This window comes from Zingiber officinale, chromosome 7A, assembly GCF_018446385.1.
Source record: "Zingiber officinale cultivar Zhangliang chromosome 7A, Zo_v1.1, whole genome shotgun sequence".
NCBI classification, from domain to species: domain Eukaryota; kingdom Viridiplantae; phylum Streptophyta; class Magnoliopsida; order Zingiberales; family Zingiberaceae; genus Zingiber; species Zingiber officinale.
Window position 1 is genome coordinate 101808548 of NC_055998.1, and position 11839 is coordinate 101820386.

General features: G+C 36.1%; 1 long non-coding RNA gene across 1 annotated transcript; it reads left to right on the forward strand.

Annotated features, from left to right (window-relative positions):
• The first annotated feature begins 8831 nt into the window (after window positions 1-8831).
• LOC122000318 lies at window positions 8832-9382 on the forward strand. The gene is made up of 2 exons (XR_006117072.1): window positions 8832-9177; window positions 9315-9382. It is a non-coding gene; the product is annotated as an uncharacterized LOC122000318 (long non-coding RNA).
• The last annotated feature ends 2457 nt before the right edge of the window (window positions 9383-11839 follow it).

Below are 11839 nucleotides of genomic sequence, written 5' to 3' on the forward strand. Positions count from 1 at the left end.
ACACTTGAATTGCATGCATTAGTTGCTGTAAGTTACATGTTCTGTTCTTATTTTCCGGATCAGTTAAAGGAGGTTAAGTGTTACTATCTTTAGAGTAAGCAATATCAGTTAAGTAGAATGAGTAGTTAAGTAGCGTCCACCCTTAGAGAGTAGTATTAAGGAGGGTGGTCGTTACATCACACGAACCTATTGATGAGCAATCCACTAAAAACCTCTTCCGATACCCCCGGAAGATAGAATCGAGTACAAGAGAAGTTAGGTTAAGTGCAATACACTGCACTTACCCTTTTATAGTAATTAAGTATAAATACAAATATTACCACCACTTTTTAGGAATTGGAATGAGGTACTTTGTATTGATATCTGTCTGCGGGGCGCGATCGGAACTCCTTGGACCAGTCGTCGGGCTTAGTAGCTTCACAATAGAGTCGAAGCAGGAACTGGAAGCAATCGGAAGCTTCAATGCACATGTAGTAGCTCGTATGTACTTGATATCTAAGTGCCTACTCGAGACTGCCTTATAAAGGGCTTGGAAGGCGCCTCCAATAAGGAAAACTCTATCTCGAGCAAACCGACACTTATCTGCGACCAATTCTAAAAATTATCCTGCTGAGGGTGCCTTCCATAGCCTTGGAAGGTGCCTTCTATGAACATTGTTGGATCGAAAGTGCTAGAGGGGGGGGGGGGTGAATAACGCACGTGGCTTTTACGTTCGTTTCAGAAAACTTTGAGTAATACGCAGCGGAATAATAAAACACAAACACAGAAACACACAAAGGGTTTTACTTAGTTCAGAGCCTGTGGCGACTCCTACTCCAAGGCCCACGCTCATTGAGCGTTTACTTTGGACAATCACTATAAGCTCAGAAATATACAATTTTGATTTACAATATAAAGCAAAATGGAAATTATACGAACAATGAAAAGTAGAGAGTTTGAAACTTCATGTCGTTGGTGTCGAGTTACAGCTTTGTAGAATCGATCCTTGAGCAGCACATGGAAGAAGGATCCTCAGCTTTCGTTGTTCTTTGGCTCCTGCTTGAACTGGGCTTAAGTAGCCTGTGGAGGGCACCTCCAACACCATGGAGGGCACCCTCAATCCCGCCAAAACTACAGCGTGGATGAGCTCCGAACTAGTCGTTGCTTATCTGCCTGAGGGCGCCTCTAACTTGCATGGAGGGCACCCTCGCGCTAGTGTCCAGGGCGCCTCCAAGCTCCATGGGGGTGCCCTCGTGTCTTGTTGCGAGGCCGTCTCTGCAAGTGACCCCGAGGTGCCTCCAAACTCCAAGAAGGGTGCCTCGGGTACTGTTCATTCGAGGCAAATGTGTCCAATTCGCTTCCTGTAAAATATGTTAGTCCTAGAAACTAACCATACCCTGCAAAACAAAGTTAGTACAATATAGACATGATAAATAAAGTATTTGACAGTCTCTGGACTATCCGATTCTGACTTCAGATATTTCTGGAAACCCTAGGTCGAATCGACGCCTACTATTCTCTCATCGGGGAATGCGTCCTCACCTACTCAACTCAAGAGAGTTTACCTATTGCCAGTTGATCCTCCAGACCAACTGAACTTTTTCTCAGTGTCCGAAGCTTTCGGTCTTCATGCTGGGTGTTCGCTCCACGACCCATCTAGTCTTCCAACCGGTTCACGACACTAGGATTTCAACCTAGGGTTACCACCCCCTAGGATTTTTTCCGAAGCTCTTGACCTGCCAAGACTTTTCACCTAGGGTTACCATCCCCTTGGATTACCGCCCCCTAGGGTTTTCCCTTTGTCTAACCGCAGCTAGGACTTTCCCTCATCTAGGGTTACCACCCCCTAGAGTTTTCTACCTACCTAACCGCAGTTAGGACTTTTGCCTAAGTAGACTTAGGATTTCCTGTAATCTCAATCAAACTCATCAGATAACAAAACAACTTATCTTTGGTCCCTTTGACATAATCAAAACACAAGTTTGATCATCCGATGCTTCATGCACCAACAATCTCCCTCTTTTGAATTATGGCAATATGATTCAAAGTTAAGTAAAACGTAATAATAAATAATGAAATTTAAACAAGAACATGAATGCAATAATTCAAAAAAAACTTTATGTTCCCCCTTTCATTATGTTTAAATTCTTAATTAGTTTAAATTCTTAAATTCTTAACATTGACTTTTCTCTCCCCCTTTGACATAAATAAAAAATAATACTATGTAGAGAGAAAAAAAATGTAAAGATAAAAAAAAAAATTTAGCTTCCCCTGAAAGGTAGCTCTTATTTGAATATTAGTTTTGCAAGAAGAAAGAAAAACTTAGCAAAACTTGTAAGTTTTTTGAAAGTGACTTAAACTTAGCTTTTGAAAATAAGTGCTTTAAAATACATTTAGATTTTAAAAAAATAATTTAGCTAAATTTTAACTTTGAAAATTACTTTAAAAAAACTTAGCTAATCTTAGGTTTTGAAACTTAGCTTTTTCCAAAAAAAAAAAAAACTTAGCTAAATTTTAGCTTTGAAAATAACTATTTTGTCAAGTACTTCAGCTTTTAAAATAAGTTGATAAGAACTTTAGTTTTAATACTCAGTTTTATAAAGGTTTTGAAAAAAAAACTTAGTTAAAAGTACTCAGCTTAAAAAAAATACTTTATTTTTAAAAATATCGTGATAAAAACTTCAGTTTTTTTAAAAAAATATTTTAATAAGCACTTAGCTTGAAGAATATTTTGTTAAAAAAAACTTAGCTTTAAAAATATTTTCTTGTAAAAATACTTAGCTAAGTAAATGATTTCTTTTTTTAAAAAAACTTAAAATACTTTATCTAATACTGAGTTTTAAAAAAATAATTTATTTTTCATTCCAAAAATAGTTTAAAAATGAATTTTCTTTTTAATAAATATTTTGAACCCTTTTTTTTTAAAGAAAACTTTAACAAAAAAAACTTAACTTGACTCCTTTCTGTTGGTGCAATATTCCCTAGGTTAAGGTTGACCTAGTTGACTGAGCTTGAATTGAGTCAAGCTTGAGTCTTGATATTTGGATTTCGATGTTTGACAATACATATAGACAACACATGAAGATTGCAGGTGCAATTGTTCATGTGGGGAGATTGTGAAGGAAAGTCAAGTAGGTCAAGGTTGATTGGATACTTGACTGGAAACTCCTGGTGAGTGAAGTCAGGTGAAAGACCTAGTGAGTGAAGCTAGGCAGAAGAAAATCCTGGTGAGTGAAGCCAGGTGAAAGACCTAGTGAGTGAAGCTAGGTAGAAGAAAATCCTGGTAAGTGAAGCCAGGTAAAAGACGTAGTGAGTGAAGCAAGGCAGAAGAAAATCCTGGTGAGTAAAGCCAGGTGAAAGACCTAGTGAGTGAAGCTAGGCAGTTGGAAGTCCTAGTGAGTGAAGCTAGGCAATTGGGAAGTCCTGGTGAGTGAAGCCAGGCACGAGGAAATCCAGATGGATCAAGGCTGATCGGACATCTGGTATTGGAAAGTCCAAATAGGTCGAAGGGATTGACCGGATACTTGGCACGAGTTGGAAAGACCAGGTAGGTCAAAGGGATTGACTGGATACTTGGCATGAGGAGGAAAAGTTCAAGTGGGTCAAAGGGATTGACCGGACACTTGGTGAGCGAGTCCTAGCAGGTCAAGGGTGACCGGATGCTAGGCATGATGGACCAACAGGTCATGGTTGACCGGATGTTGGTTTAGGAGGCTTTAGACTTGTTTTTGGGCAAAAACAAGGAGCTAGATCGATCAGCCGATCGATTGGCACATGCCCAATCGATCGGCCGATCGATTGGGTGAGTCCTCGCCACAAACCTCCTCCCAATCGATCAGTGGATCAATTGGGGAGAAGCATCACGCGAACAGAACAGCTCTAGATCGATCAACCGATCGATCCAGAGCCCCCAATCGATCGGGCGATCGATTGGGAGCTGTGACTTCGCGCGATAAGCCCTGGATCGATCGGCCGATCGATCCAAGAAATTCCCGAGAGCACAGAGGCGCTCTGGATCAATCGGTCGATCGATCCAAAGCCTCTCCAATTAATTGGGAGCAATCCAATCGATTGAGATTCGACCGTTGGCGTCGTATTTAGCTACTGGCGAGCTGTTCTCTCGATAGAACTTCCACGGCTTTCTTCTCCAGCGAGCGACAGATCTTCACAGCAACTTCTCCACAGCTCTCACGCCAAATCTTGAAGGTTCTTGGAGGCTTGTGCTGGTGCATGTCCAAGTCAAGAGGCGAGGAAGAAGCTAGGGTTAGGGTTTTCATTGTACATCGTGTAAGCTTTTGCTTGTATTTTATTTCCCTTCCCTTTCTTCTTGTACTGTGAGCTTGTAAGGCTTCTCCACCTTCGGTAGTTACCGAAAAGGAGTGTTTACATAGTGGAGGGTGCGTGAGTGCGTAGATCCTTGGATTAGTCACCTCTTCTTGAGGTGGATACCAAGTAAATCCTTAGTGTTAGCGTTGTGTTTGTGTTCTTTGTATTTTCCGCTGCATATCTTTGAAGAAACAAGCAACGAAGAGCACGACGAGCGCACCGAGCTGTTCACTCCCCCCCTCTAGCTACATATTTGGTCCCAACAAGTGGTATCAGAGTGAGGCCGCTTTTAACCGGAATCAATGTCAGAAGGGGCAAAGAGCTAGAGGGTGAAGAAGTTGGAGCAAAATTCTTCAAGTCAAAGATCTCTTCAAGCTCAACTTCAACATGGAATTCCAAGACGGACTTGGATTCGACACAAGGGTGCCTCCACCATATGTATCTACAAGCTTCGATTCTTGGAGATCAAGAATCAAAAATTTCTTGATGATGGAGATAGAGCAATGGTTTACTCTAATAGAAGGATTTGAAGTTCCAACAAATTCCAAGGGCAAAGTTCTCAAGAGGAGCAAGTGGAGCCAAGAACAAATCCAAAGATGTGAGGCCAATGACAAGATGACCAAGCTTTTGGTCAATTTATTGCCAAGTAACATCTTGGAGCATATTGGAGATTTTGAAGATGCCAAAGAGCTATGGAGCAAATTGGCAAAGATTCATGAGACCCCCTCCACTGTACCAAATCAAGAAGAATCCAAAGAGGGTGACTCATTGGATCAAGATCAAGAGGAAGAGGACTCCGAGGTTGAGAGATGCTCAACTTCCGAAGAAGAAGTTCAAGAAGCTTCATCTTCAAAGGAATTCAATGAAAAGAGCAAAGAGGGAGCATACTCTTTGTTTCACATACAAGATGAAAATGAAGAAGCTTCCACCTCTAGGATTGAGGGGGAGCAACCTTTGGTGACGCCGGATCAAGAAGAAGGAGAAGCTTCTATATCCGGGTCAAATGGAGAAGAAGACGATGCATCCTCCACAAGTCAAGTAAAATCAATGGGAGGAAAATCATTTTCGGATCAAGAGGAAGTTTCTACCTCCGGATCCAAAGGAGAAAGTGTCATCCCTACACATGAAGGTATAAACATTTCAATTAAAAATAAAAATCACATTATTTGCTTTGAGTGTAGGGGAAAAGGGCATTACAAGAGCAAGTGCCCCAAATTGGCCAAGGAGAAGAGACAAGTGGCACTAAAGGGCAAGGTGAAGCCCAAGGAGACTGTCCCCAGAACAAAGAAGAGCAAGGAGTACATTGTGTGCTTCTCTTGCAATCAAAAGGGACATTACCGGAGCCAATGTCCCAAGGGGAAGAAAGCGGTCAGGGCTCTTGGAGGAAGCATAAGTCAAGGGGGAGCCTCCAAGGTAAAAAGAAAGGTATCATTTATTGAGTCTACCCCTTTAAATAATGGTAAAAAGCATGGTAGTTCTAACTTTTATCATTTTAATGCTATTTACCATAAGAATAGAAAGCATGATAGCTTTAAGGAAAATCATGTAGCTTTTCATGCTAAGACTACCACACCTAGGGTTAGGAAGGTAGATGAAAATCTAGGCAAGAAAACTAAGAGTATTAGTTACAAGCCTAAAAATAAAATTGCTCATGGATTCATTGAAAAACCAAAAACTAAGGATTTAATGATAGAAAATCAAGTCTTTAGGTCAAGGCTTGATAAAATGAAAAAGACCCTAAAAAGGATGGAAAATATCCTAAAAGGGCAAAATGAGAAAAACCTAGGTCTAGGAGTACATCAACGGTCATCCAAGAGCCATAGAGGTTTGGGATACAAACCTAAGGCTAACACTACAAGAAAATAGGGTATCAGAAACAGAATTTTAAAACGGAAATAAAATCCGTTTTAAATTTTAATAAATTATAAACGGATTTACTACGGAATTATTATTTTGTTTAACTTTTAAAAAAATAATATATAAAAAAAATTTAAAACGGATTTTAAAATAAATTAGAAACAAAATTTATAAATTAATTTTTATAAATAAAAATAAATACGAATTATCAACGAAATTTGATACGAAATCTTTTTTTGTTTGTAAATCAGTTTAAAGTTGTTTTAAACAGAAAATAAATCTATTTATAAAGTATAAAATATGAGAAATAGATTATTAAGTAATTATAAATATATTTTCTTTTAAATAATAAAAAATCCCTAAACCCAGATTAACTTCACGTTTCTCTCCCAAATCCCGCACACGCGATTTCTCTTCGTCGGCGCACGATTTCTTCTTCGTCGGCGCACACGCGATTTCTTCTCCGGCTGCACTCACGCGATTTCTTCTTCGGCTTGCACGTGATCTTCTTCTCCGGTCCCAAATCAAGCACAACTCTAAGGGCTCTGACTTAAGGGGCAAGAGATCTTCTTCTCTAGCTCCAAATCACGCACGACACTAAGGTGTGCAACCCTCCGGCTTAAGGCGCACGCGATCTTCTTCTCCGGCATTCTTTCCACGATCCACCGAACAAGCTTAAGCTCATGTAATCCTAATCTTCTTTTCCAGCCTTCTTCTCTGTTCTAGAACGCGCAACACCAGTTACGTCCTACTCATGCGATCGAGGTCATTCGTGTGACCTAATCGTGCGGTGGATGACATAAAATATAATTGGTCTATGATTTAATCTTAATTAACATTGCTAGAGCTACTAGGTTAAAGAAGTTATTGTAATGGGTTTTCTCACACGTTGAAGCCAAATGGATGAACTACCAGAACATTGCTGTACTATGGAACAGGTTATCCTTAAAATCAAGAACAATACAATTTTAAAACATCCCACTTAACAGATATGAGCATTAGTATATAGGGCATCAAGTATACTAATTTGAAAATTGAATACTTATATAATATAGCAGTTACGTTTTGATCTCAACACTAATGAAACTAATATTGGCTAATGTGCTTGTTTCAGGAACAAAGCTCTTAGATAATCCTTTTTAAGGAAGCATCTTAGGCAATATTCCTTATTATATTGGTATGGATAGCAACGGTAAAGTAGGTGCCTATGAAGACCCTTCATGGAGAACTTTGTGATGTGTATGGCAGGGGTGCACCTGACATAAAAAAAGCTGAACTACAATTGTAGTCAAATTTTTTTGTGCTAATTTAAGCTCTTGTATTGCTGCTCAATTAGCTAAAATTTAAGCTCTTGTATTACTACTTCAATGCTGCTCAATTAGCTAAAATTTAAGCTCTTGTATTACTACTTCAATGCTGCTCAATTAGCTAAAAGTTAAGCTCTTGTATTGCTACTTCAATGCTGCTCAATTAGCTAAATTTTAAGCTCTTGTATTGCTGCTCAATTAGCTAAATTTAAGCTCTTGTATTGCTACTTTAATGCTGCTCAATTAACTAAAATTTAAGCTCTTGTATTGCTGCTCAATTAGCTAAAATTTAAGCTCTTGTATTGCTACTTCAATACTGCTCAATTAGCTAAAATTTAAGCTCTTGTATTGCTACTTCAATACTGCTCAATTAGCTAAAATTTAAGCTCTTGTATTGCATTAGCACCTTGATGAGATTGATTTAAATGTAAATTTTCTTATTTATTTGAAAATCACAATGGTAAGGTTAATATCCATGGTTAAACATTGAACTAAATTTTCTTATTTATTTGTCATAGGATGAGGTGGGAAGATAAATTTCAGATGATAACGTGATTAATGATGCAAGCTGCGAAGAAGATAATTCATTCGACGAAGAGGACCTAATCAAGGGTCTCAAATTCCAACCAATATTGATGGACGGACTAAAATAAATGTGGTTATGAATTAGTAAGTCATATGACCTTTTAAATTTATTAAGTTTTGATATTTTTGTATTAAATTAATTTTGTTGTTATAATATTCATAATTTTGTTATCTTTAGATTTGTCGAAAATGAAGTTCCTCGTGAAATTACAAATGATATCAAAGGAGTGATTAAAGGAGTATGACCAACGTGGAAAAAGGTGCCTAGTGATATTAAAGATTTACTTTGGGAAAATTTTAAGATAAGTAATATATTTTTTAATTGGATACTTTTTTTTTTGGCAAAGTGATAGAATTAATGAGAAGATTTACTTTGAAAAAAAATTCTTATGTTAATTATACAACTCTGCCTAATGAGTTCATGTATCATGTGTTTAAGACCCAAAGAAAGTTACACAACATCTTAAACCCATATTTTAACTATATGTCAGGTCAAAGTTCGGTTTTGAGTTTATTGATGGTATATGTATAAATGATTAGTCAATTGTATATGTGCCATTTGAGTCATTTTGGTTGCATGTGTGCCGAGATGATTTCCTTTAGCTTAGAGAACCTTGGATAGCTGGGTTCTTTTTATTGATTTAATTTATTTAATTATTTATTTGTATGTTCTAATATGCGAGCTTGGACTATATCTGGTGTAGTTAGAGCAGCCATTGATTATTTATTCACATATGATATTATATATAATCTTGATTATTTATTTGTTTTGATACAGTTGAGATATAATTGGGATAATTTTACCGATAGAGAAATGAAAAAGGTATGAAATGAAAATTCAAGTGAGAGATACAGGACATCCATTCATTTGGCTAAGAAAGCAACATTATCATCTGCACAAGAATATTTAGGAAGGAAACCAGACATATTAGATATGATAGGTAGAGGACCTGATTGGATGGAAGCTAATATATGGAATGACTTGGTTAAAATTCATTGGAATAAATCAGATCACAAGATCAAATGTGAAATTGCACAGAAGAATAAAATGACAGCGAAGGATGGGTCTACTATCAAACATACTGGGAGTTCAATTTCTTTTGTAGCACACCGTGAGAGAATGGTAAACCTCCTTTCTAACATGTTTATTCCAATAATTTACACATCTGATAAATTTATTAAATATTTGACATTTACATATAAATTCAATGTATCTCATTTGTTTTATTTTATATTGACATATATTATATATGATTGTAGAAAAAAGATTTGGGACGAGATGTGGATGAATTTGAGGTTTTTGAACGAATGCATAAAAGAAAATAAGGTAATGGAGAGTTTGTGGATAACAAATCGGTTGTTAGTGTAAGTCAACATAATTAGTTATTCATTAATTTTCTATTAGCTTATACTAATTCTTACTTGTTGGTTTTTATATTTGTTAAACTAATATAAGCCCTTGTAATATGGACAGGAACAATATAAAGAGAGACAAAATGTTGATGATCAGTTTACTCGACCTTCATTCAATCTCAAATCATGGTGTGATGTGGTGGGCGATCCATGTAAGAGGAGGGTGTACGGATTTGGACGCAATCAACATTTTAGAAGATCATGCAATGGAAGTTCCAATGAAATGTGCTCTCATGAGAAGAACAATGAATTATCTCAAGAAATTGAAGACATGCGTGCTATTAGCAAGAGGATGGAGGAAGAAATTACTGAAAGCAAAAATAAATTGGAACTCATTATCAAAGAAAATAGACAGAGGGAAGAACAACTTATCGAGGAAGGTAGGCAAAGAGAAGAAAATCTAAAAGAGATGGTTTGTAAAATGATTCAAGAGACGGGATATACAAATCATTTAAGCGAAATAAAGATTAAATTACTTTATCTTTGATTAATGGTTAAATGTATTTAGATGATGTGAATATTTACTTATTTCAATATTAATTTTATGATACTTTTGTATTAGAAATTAATTGTTTTAAAAATTATAAATTTGTTTGAAATGTGTGCTTGTTAAAAGTATCATGTAGATGATAAATTTAAATAATAATATAAATTTAGTGATAAATTTAATTTAAAAATAAAAATTTAAATTAATGATGGGTTTAAAACAAATTTTGAGACAGAATTTATAAACCGAATTATAAATGAATTTATAAACAAATCAAAATTATATTTTTTATGTAATTTGAAACAGACTAATAACGGATTTAAAATAAAATTAAAAACATAATTTATATTTTCAATTAATTTCATTTGGTCAAATAAAAACAGATTCACAAACAATTTTTTAATTTGTTTTTGATATTTGAGACGGAATATGTCCGTTTCAAATTTAGCTACGGGGGTTTCACTAACGGATATTTGAAACGGAATATTCCGTCTCAAATATTCTTTAGAGACGGAAAAATGACTTTCAGAGACGAAATTTTTCGTCTCTGAAGCCCTGTTTTCTTGTAGTGTAAGAAGGATGTAATTTCTTACCATAGAGTTCCATATAGCTATGGAACCGAGTCTAGGTCTAACGGTCAAGTCAAAAATACTAAAGAGGTTATCCCTAAGAGTATTTTTGCAACAAACGTGACTAAGACTTCTAAGAAGTCTAGGAAAGTCACTAGAAAGGTCACAAGGGAAACAATCCCTAGAGTTGACTTAGAAAAAGTGACCAAGGCTTCTAAGAAGCCTAACAAGGTCACTAAGAAGGTATCTAGGGAAGTTATCCTTAGTGAATACCTAGAGCATCCAAGGAGCACCAATAGGTGTTGGGTTCCTAGGAGCATTTTCTCAACCCCATAGATGGGTTAGAGAGTGTCAACTCTGATTAGAAGGGTAGTTAACCCAACTCTGATGAAGTTGACAATCGGGGAGCATTTTCAAGGTTATTGTTAACCTTTGAAAATGAAAAGAATTTTTATTTACTCTTATAAGAGTAAAATGTGTCACAATTTGATAAATTGGATAATATTTTAAGTGACACAAATTGGAAAAATCATAAGAACTACCAAGTTGGGATTTTGGTATGTTCTTAGGAAATTAAAGGCAATGTATGCCTTAACTCAATTGGTTACTCTTTAAAAGAGTAAATTGTGCCAAAATTTGAGGAATATGTTTAATTTAAATTAGCACAAATTAGGAAAAGAAAAAGAAATGTCAAAATAGGATTATTGGCATTTTCTTGGGAAATAGTGGGCAATCTAGGTTTTAAATCTTAATTTAGCTAAGGCTTAAGGATACTTAGGTAGACAACCTAGGTATTTTATTTATGCTGATTTGACATGCTTTGTTTGCCCATAATATGCCATGACATCATATTTATTTTTGCATTCACATTTTATTATGAAAAATATAAAAATACCATATCATGTCATACATACATCATGTAGTCATAGGAAATTTTCTTTTGAAAATTATCTCTTTGTGATGTATGCCATAACATATCATGCATTATGTTTAATCTTTTGTAATTAGGGACCAATGTCATTCATTAACAAGTAACATCCTTGGTGGATGTTCATAACCTCAAAATGCCTAGATAGATATGCATGATCCCTAGATTAGGGCAAAACCAAAACTTTACATCTCACTAAGAACTATAAGGTGACTTGTATGTTGCTTCGTACATATTAAATACAAGTGAGATGTTAGGATGAGGAACAAAACTCAAGATGTTGATTTAGTGCATTCTTTTGAGTTTTATGTTCATCAAAACACATAGTTATGTGTTTTCCAATCATTGGGAAAGCTAATGTACAAGTCATGTGCATTGAGCCCAAAGA